Source organism: Bos grunniens, chromosome 23 (genome assembly GCF_055505025.1).
Source record: "Bos grunniens cultivar Pamir isolate PY7600 chromosome 23, Bosgru_T2T1.0, whole genome shotgun sequence".
In the NCBI taxonomy this organism is placed as follows: Eukaryota; Metazoa; Chordata; class Mammalia; order Artiodactyla; family Bovidae; genus Bos; species Bos grunniens.
Window position 1 is genome coordinate 16,652,398 of NC_141187.1, and position 24,699 is coordinate 16,677,096.

Below are 24,699 nucleotides of genomic sequence, written 5' to 3' on the forward strand. Positions count from 1 at the left end.
CCTTGAGCCTTCTCTGCCCACAGAATTTCCCAGGCAAGAATCCTGAAGCGGGTTGCCATTTCTTCCTCCAGGAGATCTTCCCGACCTGGGGATTGAACCTGCATCTCCTACATTGGCAGGCAGATTCTTTACTACTGAGGCACCTTGAAAGCCCTTAACAGGATATAGGATGTATTAACTCAAACACAGGAGGAATAGTGGAAATTCAAGCCCTGGAAGAGAGACCAAGGGACAGATAGATGTGTTTGGGGAAACACGTGTGGGTGGTTTATCAAATAATTTCGAATATCCTTCAAACCCTAACCTATAATAAGATTGATTTCAGCAAAGATCACAGACCATGGTTTAAGGTTGAAGAGGCTGGGCTACCCACTTCGACCCCTCCTTAGAACCAGCGGAAATTCGTGGGGACCTCTGGGCAAGTCTCCTTGCCCCACGGATGCCTCGGAGAACCCTCGCCTGGCAGTGCTTTTCTTTTCAAAGCATCTCCTTCCCCTCCTCCTCCTTCCTTCCCGCCTACCCCCCCCCCAAAAAAAAGAAGGATGCCCCTTCTGTTGAATACACAGCCTGTAATTTTGCTGTCAGATCTCAGCCAGGAGGTCAGTGTTGTGACTGACTGTGTAAGGATCGCTCCCTTAAGGGTAATTACACTAAATTCCCCTCTGAAGGACAGCTCTCTCTGGATAGAATACAAGAAAACCCCGCATCCCCCATTCATGGAAATTCATGATTTCTGTGATTGTCACTGGCACCATGGCAGCGAGACACTTCCAGGCGCTGTGAGTACTCGGAGGTGAGGCTGTAGGGTGGCAGGACCCAGGGGAGGGGAGGAGGTGGTGATGCACAGAAGAGTAGCAAGCAGAGGGACATCCAGAGAGGCCACCTCGGGGACCTGGGACCCTGAGTGGCCAGCGGGAACTGGGCCAGAGCCAGGATCATCTCCACACCAAGATGGGAAATTCACACTCTAAACTGGGGAAGCAAGAAGGGCCCCCGCCGACATCCACCCCAGGAGAGGAAACCGCTTGGCATGCATTGTTTTCCAGGCTGGCTTTGAGCACTCATTGGGCTTCCCAGGTGGCACAGAGGTAAAGAACCCGCCTGCCAGTTCAGGAGACGTAGGAGATACGGGTTTGATCCCTGGGTGGGGAGGATCCCCTGGAGAAGGGAATGGCAACCCACTCCAGTGTTCTTGCCTGGGAAATGCCATGGACGGAGGAGCCTGGCGGGCTACAGTCCAAGGGGTTGCAAAGAATCAGACAGGACTGAAGCGACTTAGCATGCACACCTGACCTGTGCTGTACTAGGCTCTGAAAAGGTCCCCTAAATGGGCAGCAGCGCCCCTCCAGAGAGAGCTGGAGGGGCCTCAGGCACAACAAAGCACTGACATGTGGAAGGCGAATTAATATCCAAGTTCCCCATCACCAGCATCCCCAGACCCCTTCAGAGGGGCCACGCCCTGACCCTGGTCTCCATCCGCCCCAAGGGAGGACGGCAGAAACAGCCAAGACCTTCCGGATCCAGCATCCGTGCCTCGCTGGAACTTCTTGCCACCCCAGGGAGATCCCGAGAGAGTTGGGGAGTCACTCACCCACGACAAACAGTTAAAAGGAAGAAAGCAGGTCTGGCGATATCAATGCACTTTGATAACAATAAACTCTGCTTTTAATTTATGCTAATGTGTAGGGCTGTGGTGACAGTAAGAACTAAATTACAGAGTGGCTTTCGAGCTGGTAATTATCCCTCCATTTTTCGCTGCTCTGGAAGATGGACACACAATTATGCTCTCTTGCTGTATATTAATACAGATTCTTGACATCTTCAGCAGACCTGGAGCTGTCATCGAGCTTTTTGTCTCCTTTAATTGAAAATTAATGGTTACTGGGTTGCCACGGAAACAGAGGCCACGGACGCCAATGGCGCTCACGTCTCACCAAGGGACTGGCGGCGTCAGGAGTCCGGAATGACCTTGAAAGTTAAAAGAAAAAAAAAAAAAACTTAAAAAAGAAGGGGAGAGGAGGGGAAATGAGGACAGGAGGGTGGGAGAGTGTGTCGGAGCTGAAAGAGAGAAGAGAAAAAGGGGGAAGAGAAAGGAAAAGAAGAGGGGGGGAAAAGAAGACAGAAGAGAGCCCTGCGGGAGGGCATGGATGCTTGAGGGGGAGATTAAATTAGTAAGTTTTACCTCTCATTTTTGTCCCTTACCTCTCAACCGTGTTAAAGACCCATTGAAAAATGAGGAGCTGGGTCTCAGCTCCAAAAACCCCTGATTCTACAAATCTGTCTAAGGAAGAATGACAGCATCCACCCAGAGCCCCTGGGGGAGGAAGAGACCAAGCTCCTTGGTACCATGGGAGGCAGGCAGCAGGCAGAGCAGGGGGCAGGGCTGAGGGTGCCCTGTGGGCACTTCCCAGGGCCTAGGGGCTGTGCTGTCAGAAAGGGTCGGGGGGACAGAGAAGGGGCTGCTTCAGGGGGAGCCCAGCGAACTGCCACAACAGGAATGAGCAGGTGAAAGGGCTCTGTCGGCTAGGCCTTCAGCCCGAAGACATAACAAAAGGACTCAAATGAGTCAGAGGTGGGGATGGTGGTGCAGCGGGGAGGGTCCTGGCAGGGGGAGGCCATGGAAGCTTTGCCCAGGAAAAAATAAGAGATAAAGGGAAGCAGTTCAGCAAGCCTCTGGGATGGTGGTAGCTCTGGGCTTGGAAATGGTTTTTTTTTCCCCTAGAAGTTGGCAGACCCAACAGAGGGCACTGGGGACCCCTGAGTGTCCTAGCAGGGAAGGCGGGTTTCTTCTTGATCAGCCCATCATCCTAAGTCTTCAGTCAGGAGCACAAGCCCCAGAAAATGCAATTCAACAATTACTAGAGGTCTGCAGAGAACCAGGAGCCAAGCTCTTGCTTCGGATGCAGGGCCGGCCCTGGAAAATCTCACACTCGGGGCTGGGGTAGACAGACAAATAAACAACCATAAAGTTAGCTGCCCCTTCAAAGATTTTCTCTACAGCGATGTTTGTCACAGCACTGCTTATAACAGCAAAAATCTAGCAACATTCTGGATGCCCAGCAATTGAGGACTGATAAAAGCCTTACAACACACTCAGAAGATGGGGCACTGTGCAGTCATTTTATTTAAGTTTTTTTTTTTTTTTGACGTGGACTGTTTTAAAAAGTCTTTATTGAATTTGTTACAACATTGCTTCTGTTTTATGTTTTGGATTTTTGGCCACGAGGCATGGGTGGCTCAGACGATAAAGAATCTGACTGCATTGTGGGAGTCCTGGGTTCGATCCCTGAGTCCACAAGATCCCCTGGAGAAGAGAATAGCAATCCACTCCAGTTTTCTTGCTTGGAGATTTCCATGGGCAGAGGGGCCTGGAGGCCTACAATCAATGGGGTTGCAAAGAGTCGGACATGACTGAGCGACTGAGTCGGACATGACTAACACAACACGTGGGATCTTGGCTCCCTGACTGAGGATTAAACCCACATCTTTGCACTGGAAGGAGAAGTCTTAACTACTGGGCCATCAGGAAGTCCTCCTGTGCAGCCATTTTAAATGATGCTGGAGGAGAATATTTAATGATCTGGAGGAAAAGTTCTTGATGTTTTATTTAATGAAGAAACTAGTTTTATGAAACTGTATTCATTATTCCATGACGCTGTTTCTACATTTTTTGAGCTATAGGTACATCCAGTGTGTTGTTGCTGTTATTTAGTCCCTAAGTCATGTCGACTCTTTGAGACCTCATGGACTGCAGCACACCAGGCTCCCCTGTCCTTCACCATCTCCTGGAGTCTGCTCACATTCAAGTCCACTGAGTCAGTGATACCATCTCGTCCTCTGCCATCCCCTTCTCCTTTTCCCTTCAGTCTTTCCCAGCATCAAGATCTTTTCCAATGAGTCAACTCTTTGCATCAAGTAGCCAAAGTATTAGAGCTTCAGCTTTAGCTCTTTTTCTACGCTTTTCTGCATTTTCCAAATTTCCTACAATAAATCTACACATAAATTGTATTGACAGGTTTCTTTAAAAGAAGCTTTTGAAATTAGCTTCTCCAGAAACCAGTCCCCTAGAGATACAGTCCCCAGCTCAGGGTGCCCCACCCGCCCCCCACCCCTACAGAGACCAGGCCCCCTGGCCCAGTGCTTCCCCCGAAGCACTCACAGGCAGCGGATCCTTTCCTCAATTACTGGAACCCACCCCGGGCTCTCACTCCCACCCAGACCCTTCTCTACTTCCAGCCTGCAGTCAGGGTGCCCAGAGATGGGGTGAGGGGCTGAGGAACCCCAAGAGGAGCTTCAGTGTGGGCCAGGGTGAGCAGGCCCTGTAGTGGCTGTCTCCGAGGAAGCCAAGAACGAGCTCGCCTCTGTTTCTGTGTGAATCTTTCCGCTATGTCACAGACCAGGCAACGAAGGCCCAGAGAAGCTGCCTGACCTGCTCCAAACAGCTGGTCAGTGGCAAAGCTGGAATCCAACCCCAGAGACCATCTGCCTCCACTTTTGTAGTCTTAGAGTGTTTATCTGCTTGTCTTTTGCCTCATCAGGTCCAGAGAATGCAGGTGCCACTGGAAGCTTCTCTGAATGGCTTGGATTTCTGGATCAAGCCCCAATCTTGGAAGGTCACAATGATCAACAGCATCTTTTCATGGCCTTTGCACCCCAGGCTCATCCTTGGCAAGACTAGGAGACAGTAGTCATGTTAGCCCTAGTTAGAACTAGAACCTTGGAGAAAGGATGGCCCCAGAAAGACTGAAGTTCCAAGAAAATGAATACTTGTTCCTCTCCCCCAGACACATCCTTAAATCTCCGCCCCTCTCAGGCCCTCCACTCTCCAGGCAAACAAGGGGCTTTGTCTCTCACCCCCCAATTCACTCTTTCGTTCCGACCCTGTCAAGCCTCCGCTTCCAAAGTCAGACTCCAAACACCCTTTCTCTCAGAAGCTTTTGGGTGATCCACTGTGGATTCCCACTCTTATTCCTTCCCTCTGCTTCACGATAAATGCAACCGCCCTCAGCGCACCCATCACCTGTGTCCCGCCCTATCCCAGGCACTGCTGTTGTGCTCACTCCCTTCATCTTAACAGCCTCAGGAGGGGGCGATACCATTTCCCCCCCACGGAGGCATAGAGAGTTCAGTAGATAGTCACACAGCAAGTCAGCAGCAGAGCCAGAATTCAAACCCATGCAGCGTGAGACCAGAGGCCATGCTTTTAGCCACCCGCCAGGGACGATGCGTCCGGGGCTCCATCAGCTGCTACTGACGCTCTGCTGCCCACCTGGCTGGGCTCTTGTGACATTCCAGTGTGGAGGCAGGTCAGAGTGAAGGCCCTTCTGCCGCGAGCTTGCATTTGTGGGTAGGTGGAAACGGGCTTGTCCCCTTTCTGCGCCTGCCTCGTTGGCTGGGAGCCTCTCTCAGAGCAAGAACAGCTCTATCGTCATGAATCCTGCCATCGGGACAGGCTCTGAACATGGGGGACAGTTAACAGGGGAGGTGATCGTTGCCCCATGGCCAACTGGGGACAGTCGGGGGGGGAAGGGTCCCAAACGAGGACCACCGTGCCACTGCCTGTCCTTCACCGAGTCCTGAGGACCAGAGGAGAACCCATCGCTTTCCATCCCTGGCCTGCCCGTCTCCACCTCACCCCTGTCCTTCCCCCTACTTCCCTGCCTCACCCTTGCCCACATCCCTCTCCGCCCACTTTCCCAGAGAACAAACAAGAAGACAAACCCAGCAGCCTGGGAGGAGGCTGCGGTGGCAGCAACAAGGGGAGCAGGGAACTCGCGTTCGTCTCCCTGGCTTCCCTGATCCCGACCTTAATCCCCGCTCAGCATCCTGTCAGCCAGGTTGTTCTCAAGCTGACATTGCTGCAGGCGCCTTCTCGGCAGCCTTTCCTCAGATCTGCCTCCTCCAGGGACTTCTAAAGAGGAGCCCGAGGTTTCTCTGTTACAGCCGGCTTCACTCGCTGCCCTCAAGCAAAGCCCAGGCTCCCAGGGGGCCACCAGGAGAGGGGAATGCGGCGGGCGGGCGGGGGGGGGCGGGCAGTGCCAGGCCTGATGTTTCATAGGAAGAGGGGGGATGGAGGCGGGCAGCAGCTTCCAGAGTGAGGGTCAGACCTGGGGCAGGAGCCCAACTAGGGGCTGTCCATCTTCTCAAAGCCTTGCTCAGGTGTGTGGACCTGAGAGACAGAGGGAAACCGAGGCTTGGGCCCTCAGGGAGTTCAGGATGGTGCTCGTTCTGGCTGCAGAGAAAGCAGAGGGGTCTGCAATTCTCTGAGTCTGCCTCGCGATCACCGCTTAGGGTGGGTTTGGAGAAAGGGGCAACTGGAGACTGTGCTGATTGTATATGAAAGAAGACTCACATACACATGTGGATCGGTGGACTTCCAGAACACATCCTGGGTGCTGCGCTGGGCGCTGGACGCAGGGAGAGAAACGGGAATGGCAGCCTGGCGACAGGGATGAAGCGTCTGGATCCCAATCCAGCCCTGTCACGTACGGGCTGTGCGGCCTCAGGACAATTACTTGACTTTTCTGAGCCCCGTTATTCTCATCTCTAAGGATAGCGGGTGATTATGTTAAAAACTTTCTTGCAAGACCGATGTGAAGCTTAGAGACAAGGTGTGCAGAGCATGTAATGTTTAGGATGATTTTTACTATACGTGTCACCACCCACAGGGGACGTAAGAAACCAGAGGTTTCTTCATGAAAGGGGCCCTGAATGCAGGGGAGGTACCTGAGAGTATGTGTGTGTACAGGTGAATGTTTGCGGGCAGGACCCACCATACCTGGAGAAACTAAGCTAAGCTTGCAGTGGGAGGGGAAGCAAACGACAGAGGGTGAGATGGCTGGATGGCATCACCGACTCGATGGACACGAGTTTGAGTAAACTCCGGGAGTCGGTGATGGACAGGGAGGCCTGTCTCGCTGCAGTGCATGGGGTCACAAAGATTCAGACACGACTGAGAGACTGAACGGAACTGAACTGCAGCCTAAACAAACACCCAGGGTGGGGCCTCTGGTCAGCCCTGCCCCTCCCCTACACTGTTGATCTCCAGGTTGTGACACATCCATCCTGCCAAGGGGAAAAGGATGCTGGGGTCTCCTGGAAACCTAGGTAGGGGATGCTCCTGGAGCCCCCTTCATGTGGCACCTCTCTCCTGGGACCCTCTCAGAGCTGTGAGTGCTCCCAGGCAAAAAACCAGAGACCCCGGGTGCTCAGCCTCTTGTCTTGGGCATTTGCCTGCAGTCAGAGAGCTCTGAGGCCAGGAGCTCTTAAACCACTGGACCACCAGGGAATCCTATAAAGTACTTAGAACAGTGCCTGGCATGTAGTATGAGCCTAAAGATGTGCTAATCGCTCAGCTGATACAAAAAGTTTGGACTCAGGGTGAGGTGGGTGTGCCTGTACAAGAATTAGCTGGTAATAAGAATAAAATGTTGACAGCGTTTCAGGCTCCAGAAGTGGGTATGGATGTCCCAAAGTTAGAGAAGACAGATCCAAATGCCATATAATTCAGCCTGGTGCCTGAGTGTACCAAGCTCATTTCCCTTCCTTCCATTCCTCTACCCTCCCTCCCTTCCCCTCTCCCTTCTTTCCAACCAAATCAATTTCATTATTCTTCTGACCGATTCATTGCCGTTCTTTGGGGAAAGTCAGATTTTCTCCTGACTGTAAAGCTTCCTTCTCATTGGGGGAGGGGGCTGGGGGGTGCCTCCTGAGCCCACCGAGGATGCTACTGTCTCCAAGCCTCTGGGAAACCACCCATCTCAGAATTCCCAGGACCTTGTGAGCCATGTTGATTCCTGGACACTCTCCACCTTCTGAACTAACACCCAGGGGTGAGGCTGGGCATCAGCGTTGAATTAACTCTCTTGGGATCCTGACACCCAGTAAATTTGAAAACCACCTCTATCACGCTTTCTCTCTTTTTCACTGAGTCCTCACTGTGTGTTCTTATGCTTGTCAGACACCCGTTCAAAAATCTTTGTCTTGGGAATGTGGCCTCTTCTCCCCATAGCCAGGAGATTCCCTGTGCAGCAATCCCCCAAAAGATCCCCGAGGCCAGTAGGTAGGACTGATCCCGTGTCATCTGTGCACGTACACACACACACACACACACACACGCATGCACACACACACTCGCATGCACACACCAAGTCTGCTGGAGTTGGGGATTCTCAGCCCATCTTCCAAGGAGACCCTGCATTCCTCAGAGGTCAGTACCTTCTGGGGTTCCCCCAACAAGTGGTCTGGGACCACCACCCCCCGCCAATGAGGCTCCATGTCAAACAAGGCATGGGCTCCCTGCCCTGGCAAAAGAGGCAGGATGCAAGGGGGCAGGTTGTCTTTAAACTTCCCAAAGCCCTCTCTGCACTGGAGGGTCAGGAAGGAGGACCACTTCCTGCTGCTGCTTCTCTCCCCAGAGCATCTCTCAAAGGATGCCCGCCTTGGTCCTGGGGGAAGAATGGGGAGGCAGCCCACTCTCAGACCTCTGACAGCTCACATCCACTACCTGCCAAGCCCCCACAGCCTGGTAAACACTCCCACATGCCTTAGTGTGTCTTAAGTGGACGAGAACTCTTCCCAGGGAGGTACCCTGGGAGAGGGGAGATGGTGGCTGGGGTGAGTTTGAAGTCCTGGCTCTTCACAACCAGGTGAGCCAGTCGGTCCCTCTGGGTTCCCATTCCTCAATCTCTCTCACCCGGGAAGGAGCCGCTGAAAGTGACGAAGCCTCAGATAGACCGTGGACACGAAAGGGCTAAATGGACACAGGGCATGGATCTATGATCCGTGTTTTAAAATGTTACTTACTTGGCTGCGCCGAGTGTCGGTTGCGGCGCGTGGGATCCTCGGTTGCGGCGCTTGGACTCTCTGGTTGTGGTGCTTGGGCTCAGCAGTTGCTGCACTCAGGCTTAGCTGCTCCAAGGCAGGTGGGATCTTAGTTCCCAAATCAGGGATCGAACCCACGTCCCCTGCACTGCAAGGCAGATTCTCAACCACTGGACCACCAAGGAAGTCCCTATTATTGATATCTAACAGAAAGGATTCTTGTGTACCCTCCTCCCTAACAGGTGCAGGCTACCTGGGAACCCCCGTCACACCTACTCCTTTCTGGGAGTCCTAGCCTCAAGCTGTGTGGCTCTTAAACCCATCTGTTTGAGGGGTTTCACAGGCAGCTGGGAGGGGCCCCCAACCACCCTACCTCCTTGCAAATCAGTGGAATCAGAAAACCCAGTTCTGAGGCAGCCTTGAGCCATGACGTGGGCCTCGGAGCTGTCGTGGGGGAGGGGGGAGGAGGGGAGGGGCGGCACCAGGGGAGGACGACTCTGGGAACCAGATCCCGAAACTCCCATGGGCGTGAGACCAGAAACCCAAACCCCGAGCCCCCCCCCACCCCGCCCCCCAAGCCACCGTCCGGAAAAAATAAACTATTTCCTGCAACCAGCTCCGAAACAAAGTCTGTGAGTGAGCTGTGACACATGTTACACAAATAGAAGCCGCAGAGGGGAAAAGCCTGTTTTCTCTTTCATTATTTATCACTCTCTAACCATCTCCAGCTGGGTGAGTAAACAGGCGCATTGGCCCATAATGAGGAACAGACTGCTGCCTGGGGCTGCTGGAGGGGCACGGGGCTGAGCGTGAGAGCGTGCGTGCGTGTGTCCGTGTGTCTGTCTGCCCCAGAGAGGGAAGAGTGGGAGTCCAAGATGGAGAAGACTTGTTGGGGGGGCTCCGGTCCCAGCCGGCAGGGGGCTCTTCACATGGTGCCCGGCTGCAGCGGGGCAGGGGACCCCCCCAACCCTGCCCCGGCTGGCTGCTGCCTCCGGGACCCTGAGGGTTGCTTGGGGATCGAGTGTGCTGGATGGAGGAGGAGTCAGAACCGGAGAGACTGTGTGGGTGGGAGAGGATGTGAGAGGTACAAGCCAAGTGTGGGTCTCAGAGCATGACCCCCGCAGGGTGGCCTCTGAGTGTGGCCCCGGGGTGGGGTGAGGAATGTGTCAGAGGGAGGCCGGGCATGCAGGCGTGTGAAGGAGCAACTGTAAGGGGTGTGTAACACCAGGAGACTGAAGCAGAGTGTGTGTGTGTGTGATCCTGGTGGCGAATGTGGGTATGTGTCATCCTGTGACTATGAGAATGTGTGAACATGTGTCTGCGTGACTTTGAGCGTATACATCTGTGTGCCACTGTGGGGATATAATATGTACATGTGAGATTTTTATCGCCATAAGGTGTTGTTATGGGTCAAATGTGTCCCCCCCCAAAAAAAAAGATATATTGAAGTCCTAACCCCCAGCACCTCAGAATATGACCTTACACTTGGAAACAGGGTCACTGCAGATATAATCCGTTCAGACAAGGTTACACTGGAGTCGAGTGGTCCCTCATGCAATGACGAGTGTCCTGAAACAGAGGTGTCTGTGTGGAAACACAGAAACCCACGTCTGCGTGACGACGGAGGCAGGCATTGGAGCGAGGCAGCTACAAGCCAAGGGATGCCTGAGGCTGACAGAAACTAGCAAGAATTAGAGAAGGAGCCACCCCTACAGATCTCAGGCAGAACCATGGTTTTGGATGTCTAGCCTCCAAAACCGTGAGACAATAACCAAATTCTGCTGCTTGCCGTCATCCAGTGTGTGGTACTCTGTGACGGCAGAGCTAGGAAACGAATACAGGTGTGTGTGAATATGGGGTGTAAGCATGGGGGTGTGTATACAAGTGTGGGAAACCATAGGAGTATGTGAGGGGTGTGAGTGTGAGATCCTGGTAGTGAAGATGGGCAGGGTGTGGCCATCTGCCCATGGGAGTGTGTAAATACATGCGTGAGACCAGTGAGGGCCCACACAATCGGTATCTATATATCCTCATGCATATATCCTAGAAAGGACCCCAGCAACCATCCTTCACTTCTGGCTGCCTCTGCCCTCCTGAAGGCCCTTCCCTGGCCGTGGACAGCCCTGCCTGAGGCCAGGTCAGCCCTAGAGGAGGGCTGCCCACAGCCTGCCCCCACCCTGGGGTCATCCCCAAATCAAGGTTTAAACCACACCCTGGCCCGCAGTCACCAGAGCACTCTTCAGGGACCGATGAGGTCAGGCCCAGAGGCTGGAGGCAAAAAGGTGAGCGGTCAAATTCGTTGCCTGTGTCCCGGGCATTCTTGCCTGCAGCCTAATTTCCCTCTAGCTCAGGACTACCAGGCTGATATCACCTGTCCTCCTTGGGAGACAGACCTAAGCCCAGAGACTCTTGAAACAGAGCTGGGTTCCTGAGAAAACGTGTTGACCATGCCCATCCCAGGAGACTGACCCTTGGATGTCACAGAGTCCGCCAAAGACCTAGCCTCCCAGGACATGTCTAGACTAGCCTGTACTGCTGCTGGCCTAGCCTCTGCCCTCTAACTAGGGCATACCATAACTGTTCAGTTACTCACTCAGCAAAGCACCCGTCCCAAGGCTCACGTCTTAGAATCCTCAAAGGTATCTCAGAGAGGCCTTGCTGGGAAACCTCAGATGAGTCACTTTTCTCTGAGCATCATTTCCCTTCTGTTGAAAGGGTACAACCACCTTTGCCCTGCCTATGTTTTAGGGATGGCATCAGGTTCCTGGGCTCTAGTGGACTTGAACTAGTCTTAAAAGAAATGTCTGATAAAATGTCCTACATCCTGACTGTGAATGGCGAGTCACAAAGGTAGCCCCACACCTGAGGCCCTGTGGCACTGACGTTATCTCCACCATCAACGTGGTTTGCTGTCTCCTTCTCCAGCTTCCCAGGGTCTCTTCCTTTAGCTTGATAATAGTTTGATTTAATTCAGGGGAGGGGTCTGCAAACTTTGGGCCTCAACCAAATCCTGCCTGTTGTTTTTGTTTGTTTTTTTAAATTTTTTGGCCGCACCACGAGGCATGCAGGATCTTAGTCACCGGACCAGGGATCAAACCCACGCCCCTTGCAGTGGAATTGCAGGGTCTTAACCACTGGACCACCAGGGAAGACCCCTGCCTGAGTTTGTGGGGGGTTTGTTCACAGGCCCTGGTCTGTGAACTAAGAGTCATTTTTATAGATGAACGTTTGCCATTGACCTGATGGTAAGGAGCATTAACTTTGAACTCCAACTAAGCAAAATGTTATCCCACCCCCCAACCAAAAAAATCCCTTTTGCCTCACTAGCAGGCCATTTATTGCCAGAAATTGTACTCGATTATTATTGTAATTATAATTCCATCCATAAAAATTTTGTGGAAATTTGTTTTCTGTCTTATTACATTGGTCACTACATAATATCCTTGATTTTTGCTTCAGCCCACCAAACCTAAAATATTTACTATCTGTCTTTTTATAGAAAAAGTTTTATCATTTCTTCCTCCATTACTGAACTCTGCCATTACAGAAACAAGCTGGCCATAGTTTGCCAACTGCTGAAGTAGAACGCGCTAAGCCCTTGGACATTTTGATTGATTTGGAGAGGAACAAGTAACTTCTGAGACAGGTCTCAACAAGTCAGCATTTGCTTGAACAGTTCACTGCACTGAACTGGGCAGGATGTGAGTCTGAAGTTATGGGACTCCCTCCAAGAACTCTGAGAATGAAGCCCACCCAGGGTAAGGCAGAGTTAGCTATACGGAGACTACCACAGCATCGTTTCTTAAGTCCCTGGATCACACATCATCTGCAGCAAGCCCTACCCCTTGATGCAATTACACAAGTCAATCTATTCCTGTTGTTATTTAAGCCCATTTGCAGTGAATTTTCTGATGCTTGCACCAATGTAAGAACACAAAAGAAGAGTGTCTAATCCAGCTTGGAGCATTCAAGGAAAACTTCTGAGAGAAGGTGTCATCTAAGCTGGGTCTTAGAGTCAGCTATGAAAGCAAGTTAAAAAAAAAAAAAAGTATTCCAAGCAGAGGGCACAGTCTGAGAGGAAAGAGCACAGCACACACATCACAAGGCCAAAGCAGCAGAGCTGGAAGTGGCCAGGGAAGGAATTGAAGGTTCAAGAGAGATACCCATGCCCTGTGCACCAGACCAACATGCTTGAAATTGGTTGGCCCTTCAGGAATGGGTCTTGAACAAGACATCGAAAGTTCAGGTTGGCATTGTAGATTGAACTCTTTGACCAGTGTGGAAGAGGAGCTAGAAGGAGGTACAGGGTGGGGATGAGGTTGGAAACGGGAGTCAGTTAGGAGGCTACTGGAACACCCCAAGTAGAAGATGATGAGGGCCCAGCCAGTGGCTATAGGAGTGGGGATGGAGCAGAGGGAATGACTCTCAGAAACATTTTGGAAGCCACATCCACAAGACTTGATGACTGGATGTGAAAAGGAAGGGCTAGGGAGAATCAAGGGGTGATTTCTAATAATAGTTTCTAAAGTGACTGAGTGGGTTCTAATGCCACCACGGAGGAGAAGATGCAGAGTTAGGGTATGTCTTTGAATGATAATTTGGGTCTGGGACACATTGGGAATGCCAGCACTGGAGGCTCCCAGACACTGGGTAGGGGTGGAGAGAAGTCCAAGGCTACTTGGACCAACTCAGATGGTAGTTAAACCCATGAGAGTACACAGGATTGTCCAAGGGGACATGTAGCTTGAGGAGAGCCATGGGTCAGAAGCCTTGAGAACCCCGAGCATTCAAGGAGATGACGCAAACCCACAAAGGCACATGAAGAGGAGACGTCAAGGAGGAGGGCAGGGTGTGGCCATTCTGCCCATGTCTCTCGGCCCTTACCTCCAAATGAAGAAGGTTGCTTACAGCCAACACCTGCCCTTTGCCTGAGGGTTATTTTTTTTTCCTCTTTCTGGCCATGGAAACACCCTTGGTTCAAGCTCAGGACAATCCCGAAGTGCTGGAGAATTATTGTATCTGGAAGCAGTCTTCCAACAATGGCAAAGAGGGAGTTGGTGGATAAATACCCCAACTTTCTTGCCTTATCATATGGACAACTAGGAGCATGTCTCAAATGTCTTCGGGGGTTCCTCAGTGGGACCATGCCCCTCTCACTCACAGTACATGCTGACACTCCCGATGTGGGCCTGTCTCCCCAGTGCCCCACTTTTCCACTCCCAACTAGAGCTCGAACTCTTGCATCAGAGTCTGCTTCTAGAACGTAAACTAAGATGAAGGTGTCATGAAACCCAACCAGGTAAAAAATCGCATGATGTTCCGTCCATGAAATTTTGTCTTTGCGGGGCTCAGGTCACCACCACAAAGTGCCCACCTTCATACTCATGGAAGACACTGGCCGATTTCTCCCTGTGCCTGAAGTTCCCAGAAAGGGACTTTCCAGAGTCTGAGGCTGAGCAAACTCCACTATCAAGACATCTCTTCCCACCTCTCACCCCGGTTCCTCCTCTTTACAGGGGCTGCTGCATGTAGGGAAGTCTGATCACAGGCAAAGACTCAGAAAGATTCCTCAGTCCCGAGTCCATTAAGCTTCATATCTCTGGCTCTCTCTCCTTTTCTAGCACTCCAAGTGGCATTCACTTTTTTCCATTCATCCTGTAGGCAGTCTTGTGGGTGTTTGCTTCTCTTTCTGTCCATGATCCAGAAACTGGCTCTGATTCCTGGCCAGGGGCCCACAGGGAAGCAGGGAGGGCTGGGTGACCTGGAAACACTCTCTGTTTCCAGCCAGTGCACAGCCAACCCACCCTGCTCCCCAGGCTTTGGGGGCAGAGGGGCAGGGCCCTCAAGAAGGCATACAGTTGAGCAATAAAGGGGAGGCCGGGATGAATTGAGAGAGTAGCTCTGACATATATAGGCTGCTGCTGCTGCTGCAAAGTCGCTTCAGTCGTGTCTGATTCTGTGCAACCCCATAGACGGCAGCCCACCAGGCTCCCCCATCCCTGGGATTCTCCAGGCAAGAACGCTGGAGTGGGTTGCCATTTCCCTCTCCAATGCGTGAAAGTGAAAAGTGAAAGGGAAGTCGCTCAGTCGTGTCCGACTCCGAGCGAACCCATGGACTGCAGCCTACCAGGCTCCTCCGTCTCCGTCCATGCGATTTTCCAGGCAAGAGTACTGGAGTGGGGTGCCATTGCCTTCTCTGAGGGCTCTCCTGGATGGTGTTAAATCCCCAGCACTTCTGGTTTCCCACATACTGGCAAAGAACAGTCCAAAGCCCAGAGGAAGCCCTCAGGCAAAGATAGGCAGGTAGGTAACTGGAAGCCTTAGGGGTATAAGTGGTGAGAGCAGGGTGAGGGCACGCAGACAGGGCACCCACAGCATCTGCTATATCATCTCAGAGGGCGGCGGGGAGGTGAAATGACGTCACCCATAAAGAACGCATTACACAGTGACTGGTGCACAGTTGGTTCTTCTCTAATGAAGATTCAGCCCCACTCCAGCCTTTAGATGCCTGGCTCCGGGGAATTCCTGCTGCCCAGCAACCATGAGAGAGATCTTGAGGGCTGGAGGGCCAGGGGTCAAGAGCAAAAGAATCTGAAAGAGAGAAAACCAGAAAGAAGAGGGGATGCAGGAGAACTGGAAAGGAGGTGGGCCCTGGAGTCCTGGCCTGGCATGGAGTGGACTCAAACCAGAGTGAGGAAGCCCAGGAAAGTGTGTGAGCCCCACTCCACGGGCCCTGCCAGATGCCACACACAATCAGTGACTTAACGAAGATGCTCTTGGGACTTCCCCGGCAGTCCAGGAGCTAAGGTTCCACCCTCCCAATGCAGGGGGCTCCAGTGGCTAAGACTGTGCACTCCCAATGCAGGGGGGCCAGGTTCGATCCCTGGTCAGGGAATTAGATCCCACATGATGTAATTAAGAGTTTGCACGCCGCAACTAAAGATCCGGCACGCCGCAATGAAGATGGAAGATCCTGAGTGCCGCAACTAGGACCCAGGGCAACCAAGGACATACATAAATAAGACTGTCACTTCTTCCCTTTAACCCACCCTACATCGATTGCCTCTGCCATTTGGGGAACTGCTTTCTCTTTACAAACAAACCAAATAAAATTCAACACTAGGAGTACTGTGAGGATCAGCGATACATATGAAAGTGCCTGGTAAACAGACACTCAGTAAGTCATGGCTATTTCCAGTGTGAGGTCACCTTGGTTTTGACTTTCCTCCTTCACATCCCACCTCACCCTCCAGTGCCAGTGACCGAGACCCCAAACCCCAGGCCCTCCAGTTTCCTCAGGGAAAAAATGTTTCCCTTTCCGAGTACAGAGTTCTGAAGGCATCTCCAACAGTGGACATGCAGAAAGGGCGCAGCAAGCGGTGATGGAAAGAGCGGGAGGCGCACAGAGGCAGGGACAGCCCTGAGGGAGTGAGGATGCCGTCTCTTGTCCCATTTTCAAAATTTTACTTGTTTTATTTTTGGCTGTGCTGGGTCTTCGTTGCTGCGTGCGGGCTTTCTCCAGTGGCAGAGAGTAGGGGCTACGCTCTAGTTGCAGTGTGCAGGCTTCTCACCACAGTGGCTCCTCTCGTTTCGGAGCACAGACTCCAGAGCGTGGGCTCAGTAGCGGTGCACGGGCTTAGTTACCCCTCGGCACCTCCTGGACCAGGGATCGAACCCCTGTCCCCTGCATTGGCAGGCAGACTCTTAACCACTGGACCACCAGGGAAGTCCTATCATGTCCCATTTTTAATCCAAGTCCTCACCTCGACCCCCAGCTCTTTCCCTCCAATCACTGAAGACACAGGAACTGCATGGGTCCTCAGCTCCTTCGCTATTACCTGCAGCGCATCGACTTGCCCTGAGGTGTCAGACTATTAAAAAAAGAAAACTATCAAATAATAATCAAACCAAATCAACAAGCGTTTACTGTGCAAAACACACTAGGCTGGGCGTAAGAGGAAATCCCAAAATGACTAAAATCGTGGGCTCTGACCTCAGTTTATTATCTAGTTAGAGAGATGAGGCATACTTGGTTAAACAGTGAAGGAAGAAAACAATGTATTAGAAGTTACTTGGTGCTTATGAAATAATAATTATCCAACAACACATTGTAACATCAACACAAGCAGCTAAGGAGGAGTGGGAAAGAGATGGAAGTGGGCTGGGGTGATCAAGAGAGACTGAACATGGCTTTGATCTACAGGAGCCTCCGCAGGGAACCCTACAGGTGTTACACTCTCTCGCTATCTCTGCCAGACCATCTTTCTCCCTTTTCTGGAGTTGAAGGAACTGAGATTAAGCCCTGCTGCTTCAGGATTTCAGGCTAGAAAGTGACAGAATTGGGATTTAAGTCTGTGGGATTTTCTTTCCTTCTTCTTTAATATTTTAATTATTTGGTTGTGCTGGGTCTTCGCTGCGGCACGCAGGATCTGCGCTCTTTAGTTCTGGCATGCGAACTCTTAGTTGTGGCATGTGGGATCTAGTTCCCTGACCAAGGATTGAACCCCGGGGACCCCTGCATTGGAAGCCTGGAGTCTTAGCCACCATCAGAGAAGTCCCAATCAGAAGCATCTTTCTGAGGAAGGAAGAAGTGGGGTAGCTCTCGAAGGATGAACAGCAGGAAAAGAGAAGGGATTCTCATCTATGCACTCCTCCCTGGCCTTTCTTTGTCTCTGGGGCATTCCCCACCACCCCTGCCTTGGGGAATGGCTGGGTGTGGTGCGTGGACAGAGGAAGTGCGCTAGGTCTGCTTTCTAGGCCCATCCCTACCTATGTCCTGCTCTCTCTCTTTCTGTGAAAATCCCTCCATGGGATTGGGGCGGGGTGGGGGTCATCTCATTTCACCCAAAGACACTGTGTTCTAACTGATGGAAAAATTGTCCACTGCATGTCAGGTTATTGTTCATTTCTCATTCCTTAATGAATGATTTTCCACCAAGGAGCACAGAGTCCCCTTCCCACCACCCCATGGACAAGGCCTGCATCTCTGAGAGCCTAAAAGTGAGCCCCGAAAACATCTCCCAGGGCCCAGCACTGGGCCAGTCTGCTACCAAGCGGGGCAACCTGGCCCACCCCCAGGCCTGGGTGCCTTCCCCTCCTCCACAGTCCCCTGGAACAGCTTCCCACACTGCATGGTCCTCTACTCAGGGCAATATGGTAAACTGATAAGCCTCCCCCACCCCAGGGTAGGAGCCCCCCTTAATAAGGGGGAGAGTCTGGAGGAGAGTGCCTTGGAGGTTCCTGGCACAGTTCATTAAGATATCAACCCTTAATGAAATATTTCTTTGTTTAAATCGTCATTTATCTTGGGGAACAGGGGCCTTTGTGGCAAAGAAAGAGGCTAGCCCCTTCCATCCCTCCCCCACCTCCACCCAGCACAGACCCTGGGTCTTTCTGAGTCAGAAAGATTGGGAAGCAGGGTGGGGAGGGACAGCTGGGAGATGGGGAGGGGAGAAGACTCCAGAGTGAGTGGAGGAAGCACAGAGAGAAAGAAGGTCAACTTGACTGAGCAGGAGGCAAACAAGGAGAGAGGCAGAAGGCCCTGGTTGGGGGGAGGGGGTGGCATAGGGGCGGGATGGGACACTGCTCAAAGCCCACTGCAGTGTGGCCACAACAGCCAAACAACCCAACTGTCACTGGGAGGATGGGTAAAGAAACGGGAGCCCACAGATGTGACAGAACGATCTTCATCAGTCTTTCCAATTAATGACCCAGAGATGCACATAGCAAACCTGAATTAACCTCAGCAACATGAAATTTAGTAAAGAATACCACCACCACCAAATAGGAAAAGCAAGGAGCGGAAAGATACATTTTATTTAACATTTTAAGACACCAAAGCCACACTAAATGACTAAGGGTATATATAAAACTTACTTTGGAAGACTACCTCCTAGCTTCTGGAAACTGGCTACCTCTGGCAAAGGAAGGATGGAGAAAGGGAAGAAGGGATATGGAAGAATCTCAATTTTATCAGTAACAATTAGTAGGCTATTTTTTTTTTAAGCATAAAGACACACAAACCGTAAGTGCACACCAGCTCAGTTGTCATAAAGTGAGCACACCTCTGTAACCAAATCCCAAATTCAAAAAACACAAAGTATTCCCAATCCCCCAGGAACCCCAAGTTATTCCCCCACCTAGAGCTGCCACTCTCCTGAGTTCTGTCTTGTCAATTTCGTTAGATTGATTTTTGAATTTCAGATAAGTAGAATTTCTCTCTGTGACTGGCCTTTTTTTTTTTTTCCACTCCAGGTCTTTTAGATTCTTTACACCCATCATGTCATGAACTCACAGGGGATGGGCTCCAACAGTTCAGGCTTCTTTCCATTAGTTTTCATGAAGTGTGCTTCTCTGGGTGGAGCAGGCTGGCGATTCAGTTGAACCTAAGTATCTTTCTCTTTAGCTTCCTTCTTTTTTCTTTTTTTTTTGGTGGGGGGGGGGAGGGGCATTTATTGATTTTTTTTTCACTGCACTGGGTCTTTGTTGCTGCACGAGAGCTTTCTCTAGTTGCGATGAGTGGGAGCTACCCTCTCTTGTCGTGGTGTGCGGGCCCTAGGCTCAAGGGTTTCATAGTCCTGGCACCCAGGCTTACTTGCTCTGTGGCATGTGGCATCTTCCCGGGCCACAGATTGAACCCATCCCCCCTGCATTGGTAGGTGGATTCTTAACCACTGGACCACCAGGGAAGTCCTTCCTTCTTTTTCCTGATCATTTTCTTTCACAAGTTTCAGGAAGCTATCTTGGCTCTTAGAGTGCTTAATATGTTCTAGGCGTGCGTGTGTGCTAAGTCACTTCCGTGGAGTCTGACTCTTTGCGACTCCATGGACGATAGCCCGCCAGGTTCCTCTGTCCTTGGGATTCTCCAGGCAAGAGTGGGTTGCTATGCCTGCCTCCAGGGGATCTTTCCACCCCAGGAATTGAACCCACATCTCTTAGGACTCCTGTACTGGCAGGTGGGTTCTTTACCACAAGCATCACCTGGGAAGCCCCAATATACTCTATACGCACATTAATTCTCTTGACAAGAATCTTGCCCTTAAGTTGTTTACAAGGATGCCAAGAGCATGCTGGGTAACATGGTAGACTCTTTCAGTTTTGTTATGGTACCATTTGGGAGGCGTTCCTTTTTGAACAGTGTCCATTCCCTTGATATCTACAATATCACCTTTTTTGTAGATTCCCATGAATGTGGTCAAAGGACTGACTCCATGTTTTCTGAAAGGCCTAGAGAGAAAGGGGTGGGTGCCCCTCTCCTTCCCTTTGTGTTGGACATTTTGGTGAATTACTGGAAGATCGGAGTTCCAGCCAAAGGCGTGACTGATTCTTGTGCTCAACATCGTTTGTGAGACATCCCCTCATTGCTGGGTGTGCCTATTGCTTGTTCATTCTCATTACCAAGTGCTAGCCCATGCATGAGAATATCAGCACTTATTCACCCATTCCACTGCTAATGGCTATCGTGAATGGCACTCTTCTCCCGCTCAACCATTTTAGTATCTGTCTTTTGCTGAACGCATTATGCATTTCTATAGGTGTATACTCAGCTGTTGAGCCACTACATTATGTTGGTAATGTTTTATTCCTTAATTAACTAAAAACCAGTTTGGGTTGTTATTGTTCTTATGCTGTGTGGATCTTTGTTCCCCAACCAGGGATTAAACCCCAGGCCCACAGCAGTGAAAGTGTCTAGTCTTAACCACTGGACTACCAGGGAATTCCCTTAAAAAAAAAAAAAAAAAGGTTTTGAAGGGGGAAAAGAAGTAAGATTCAAGCAATCAGATGAATGGAAACATAAAATATCTGAGTCTAGATGTGTGGGGACTGTGGGAATAGAGGGCACCCCCACCCCCAATGTCGGGCCTGGTACTAAGAACATACCCACTGACCCACTTCATTTGGTTCCATCACTTCATGGCAAATAGATGGGGAAACAGCGGAAACAGTGACAGACTTTATCTTTGGGGGCTCCAAAATCACTGCAGATGGTGACTGCAGCCATGAAATTAAAAGACGCTTGTTCCTTGGAAGAAAAGTTATGACCAACCTAGACAGCATATTAAAAAGCAGAGACATTACTTTGCCAACAAAGGTCCATCTAGTCAAAGCTATGGTTTTTCCAGTAGTCATGTATGGATGTGAGAGCTGGACTATAAAGAAAGCTGAGCACCAAAAAATTGATGCTTTTGAACTGTGGTATTGGAGAAGACTCTTGAGAGAGTCCCTTGGACTACAAGGAGATCAAACCAGTCCATCCTAAAGGAAATCAGTCCTGAATATTCATTGGAAGGACTGATACTGAAGCTGAAACTCCAACACTTCGGCCACCTGATGCAAAGAACTGACTCATTGGAAAAGACCCTGATGCTTGGAAAGATTGAAGGCAGGAGGAAAAGAGGATGACAGAGGATGAGATGGTTGGATGGCATCACCAACTCAACGGACATGAGTTTGAGTAAACTCTGGGAGTTGGCGATGGACAGGGAGGCCTAGCATGCTGCAGTCCATGGGGTCACAAAGAGCTGGACATGACTGAACCCACTTCATCCCCAGAACAGGGAGGTAGCTGACCCTGGGAAAGGGCACCTCTTCAGGGCATGAAGACCTGAGAGTGAATCCTCGCTGCACCACCTTCTAGGTCTGTGACCTGGGGTAAGTTGCCTGACTTCTCTGAGCTTGAGTAGTAGTAGTGTAACGTGTGTGTTCAGTCGTGTCCGACTCTTTTCGACCCTGTGGACTGTAGCCCACCAGGCTCTTCTGTCCATGGGATTTTCCTAGCAGGAATACTGGAGTGATTGCCATTTCCTCCTCCAGGGGATCTTCCCAACCCAGGGATCGAACCTGTGTCTCTTGCATCTCCTGCATTGGCAGGGTGTTTTTTTACCTCTTTGCCACCTGGGAGCCCCTACACTTGAGTGCCTCACTGTAAAATGAGAAGAGCCACTTTGCCCGGGGTGATGCAGCTGAACAGCATGTGAATCAAGTGCCTGGCACACAGCAGGCACTTACAAGTATCAACTGCAGACGTACACATGATCTACGATTTTGTGAAGTCAGTATTCTCGTTTTTAGGTGAGGAAACTGGGGCTCACAAAACAGAAAGTGAGTGTTTATGGAAAATATGTGATGAATAGGCACGGAGCTAGATGCTTTGCCCAGGCTTTTTCATGCTACCCTCCAAACCCCAGGAGGCATTCTCCAAAGGTCATGGATGAGGAAACTGTGGCTCTATCCTGTAACTTGCCCGGATCACACAGCTGGTAAGTGACAGATGCTGAAGTTCAACCCTAGGCTGCCTCACTCCAGCCTCTGTGCTCTTAATCATGGCCTCCCTAGTAGGGCCAGGCCATGGGCCCTTGTTCTTGTCACATCATAGGCCCTGACCCTGGGACCCTTTGAAGAAACAAAGATAGACGGAAAGAGGAGCCTCCTGCCTAATCACAGTTGCTTCTGCTTAGGAGCCAAGGGCTACTCTTTGGAAACTTTTTCTGGAGCCCCTGCATCCAGAAAGAAAGGCTTTGGGCCGGCTGTTTTAATTTGGGGGTGTGTGTTTTGTATATGTCTTCAGTAAGACCTTGTTTCCTAATTAAATTGCCCTTTAGGTGAGGACCACACAGGATATTTTTCCTCCCTTGGGCCCCCCACTGTGACTCACGGGGCGGGGGGGGGGGGGGGGCGGTGGATGCTGGGAACTGAACTGACCTGAAGATAATGGTAAACTGAAAACCATTTCTTAGGGAAATCCCTTTAGCCAAGTGAATCCACGTATGAGGTGTGGAGGGCTGCTGCAAGAAGGTGATGGGAAAGGACACAGTGGGCCAGAGAGCCAGACAGAAAACAGCTGGAGAAACCCACTGGATGTTACCTCATTCCTTCTTCTGTATTGAAAGTCCTTAGTTTCACCCCACCTGAAATCTCTGCAGGAGAAGGAGGGAGGAGGGAAGGAGGCCCGAGGGGCATGATCATCATCCAGCTGGGCTTACATAGGACCTGTCAACTCCAGGTCAGGCTCAGGCCCGTCCACATGCTCTGACTCCCACCAGAGCTGACCCTCCACAGAAAATAAATAGAATCACACCACCAAAGACTTCCTTCCTCCTACACTGTACTACTCAGGTAACCCACAGGCAGGCAGTGCTGTTTCAAAGGCCTCACTGAAGTAGTTCTGGTTGGAATCCTGCTTCATCCCTTACCAGCCAGGTAAGCGTGGACAGGTGAACTTAACTTTTTTGTAAAATGGAGGTCACAGGACTATCTACTTATAGGGTTATGGCAAAGATGAAATGAGTCCTATGCCTGGCATGTGGTACAACTCAAATGTTAGCTGTGGTTATTTTATTCTTAATGCTTCTGTTATTGCTACGCTGGAAAGGACCTGTGGTATCCACATACAAGGCGCTCAGGGTCCTCCTCCCAGCGATTTCCCAGCTAGCTATCTGAAAAGCTCCAACAGAACCTGAATATGCCTGTCACACCTGCCCCATGCAGAGCAGATACATAGGAGCTGGACCTGCACAGGCAGCACACACAGGACAGCTCCACCTGGTCATTTGCACCCGCAGAAAAGGGACGGAGTAAAGCGAGGAGAACCCAAGAGGAAATCTCTTTTTCTTCCAAGTCCCCTTGGAAAGGCTTCTCTTCCAAGAAATCCTCTCTCCCCAGGCCACAGCCCCGGCATCCCCGAGGCACCAGAAGCTCCCAATCCACCGGAGCATCCCGTGTCTGCCCGTCTCCACCTGCCTCGAGGGATTTGGGCCAGAAGAGCCTTCTAGGGCCACAGCCTTCCTAGCCTCCTCTCACAGCCGGGCCCTCCCTTGGTCACGGCCAGTTCGTGACAAGCTCTGAGGTGTTCCTCACCTCTCGTCACTGCAACACACAGAGCCAGATCGGAGATGTTTTGGGGTTAGAAGGCGGAGAGAGAATTTATTCAGATTTCCACGAGTCTCTGCGCGTGGGGCGCCTGCTACCAGCACAGCCCTCCCCCTTGGATCTGGGCCTTTCCTCATCCGGACTTCCCCCTCCCAACCCAAAGACACACCTTGGCTCCAGCCACAATCCCTCGGTTCCTCCTCGCGCACTTCCCCGCCCTCAGGCAAAAGACGTTGAGTTTTGTTTACAATCTAATTTGTCCGGATAATTGCTTTTACTTTGCACTCCGCTCTGCCCGCGCGGATCCGGCTTTGGGCCCCTTTTTCACTGGTTCGTAGAGCACTTTATGGGAAATTCCCCTTCCGGAGAGGGAGGCGGCGCGCGCCCGGGGTGACCGTTTCACAAAGCCCAGAGGAGTCTCCCCGCCACCACCACCCTGTCTCCCCGCCACCACCACCCTACCCAGCTTCAGAAGCACACGCCCCCCAGCCCTACGCAGCGGGGCGCAGAAGGGAGGGGAGGAAGGACACCCGCTCCAGACCCCGGCTCCCCCCCCGCCCCCGGCCACTCCCTGCGCCGGGCACAGCCCGCCGGGAACCAATGAACCGTGTGGGAGCAAGGGCTTGGCAGTCCCTCCAGACTCCAGAGAAAGGCTGGGGTTTGCGAAGCGCGCCTTGGGATTCGCAAAGCCAGAGTGAATCCCTGGGGTCCCTCCATTCCCCCCACCCCCACCGCCTTTTTACAGATTCGCAGCCCTATGTCTTCCCCACTTTTTCTTCCTCTAAAGTTTGGTCCACGTGGTCTCCTTTCGCTCGCCGCCGGCTGCGGGGCCGGGTGAAAGTTGCTGCACCTGCTTTAGGCGAATTATGGTAGCGCTAGAAGTTGGTCTGCCCTCCCTCCGCCGCGCGCCGGCTCCCTCCTCCCTGGCTCTCGGCGCGCTCCCTCCTTCCCCGCCTCCCCCGCCCCCTCCCGCCCCGCCCGCGTGCCGCCCGCTTGCAGCCACTCGCT

General features: G+C 51.7%; 1 long non-coding RNA gene across 3 annotated transcripts; it reads right to left on the reverse strand.

Moving 5' to 3' along the window:
* Window positions 1-1,637: 1,637 nt before the first annotated feature.
* LOC147346777 (uncharacterized) lies at window positions 1,638-9,521 on the reverse strand. Of its 3 annotated transcripts, XR_015152736.1 has the most exons (4): window positions 9,197-9,291; window positions 8,806-8,971; window positions 6,353-6,546; window positions 1,638-1,968 (listed from the first exon to the last, which is right to left on the reverse strand). It is a non-coding gene; the product is annotated as an uncharacterized LOC147346777 (long non-coding RNA). The 3 variants fall into 3 exon arrangements; XR_015152737.1 differs by lacking the exon at window positions 6,353-6,546 and having other exon boundaries at window positions 8,806-8,910; window positions 9,197-9,521; XR_015152735.1 differs by lacking the exon at window positions 6,353-6,546 and having other exon boundaries at window positions 9,197-9,348.
* Window positions 9,522-24,699: the final 15,178 nt, after the last annotated feature.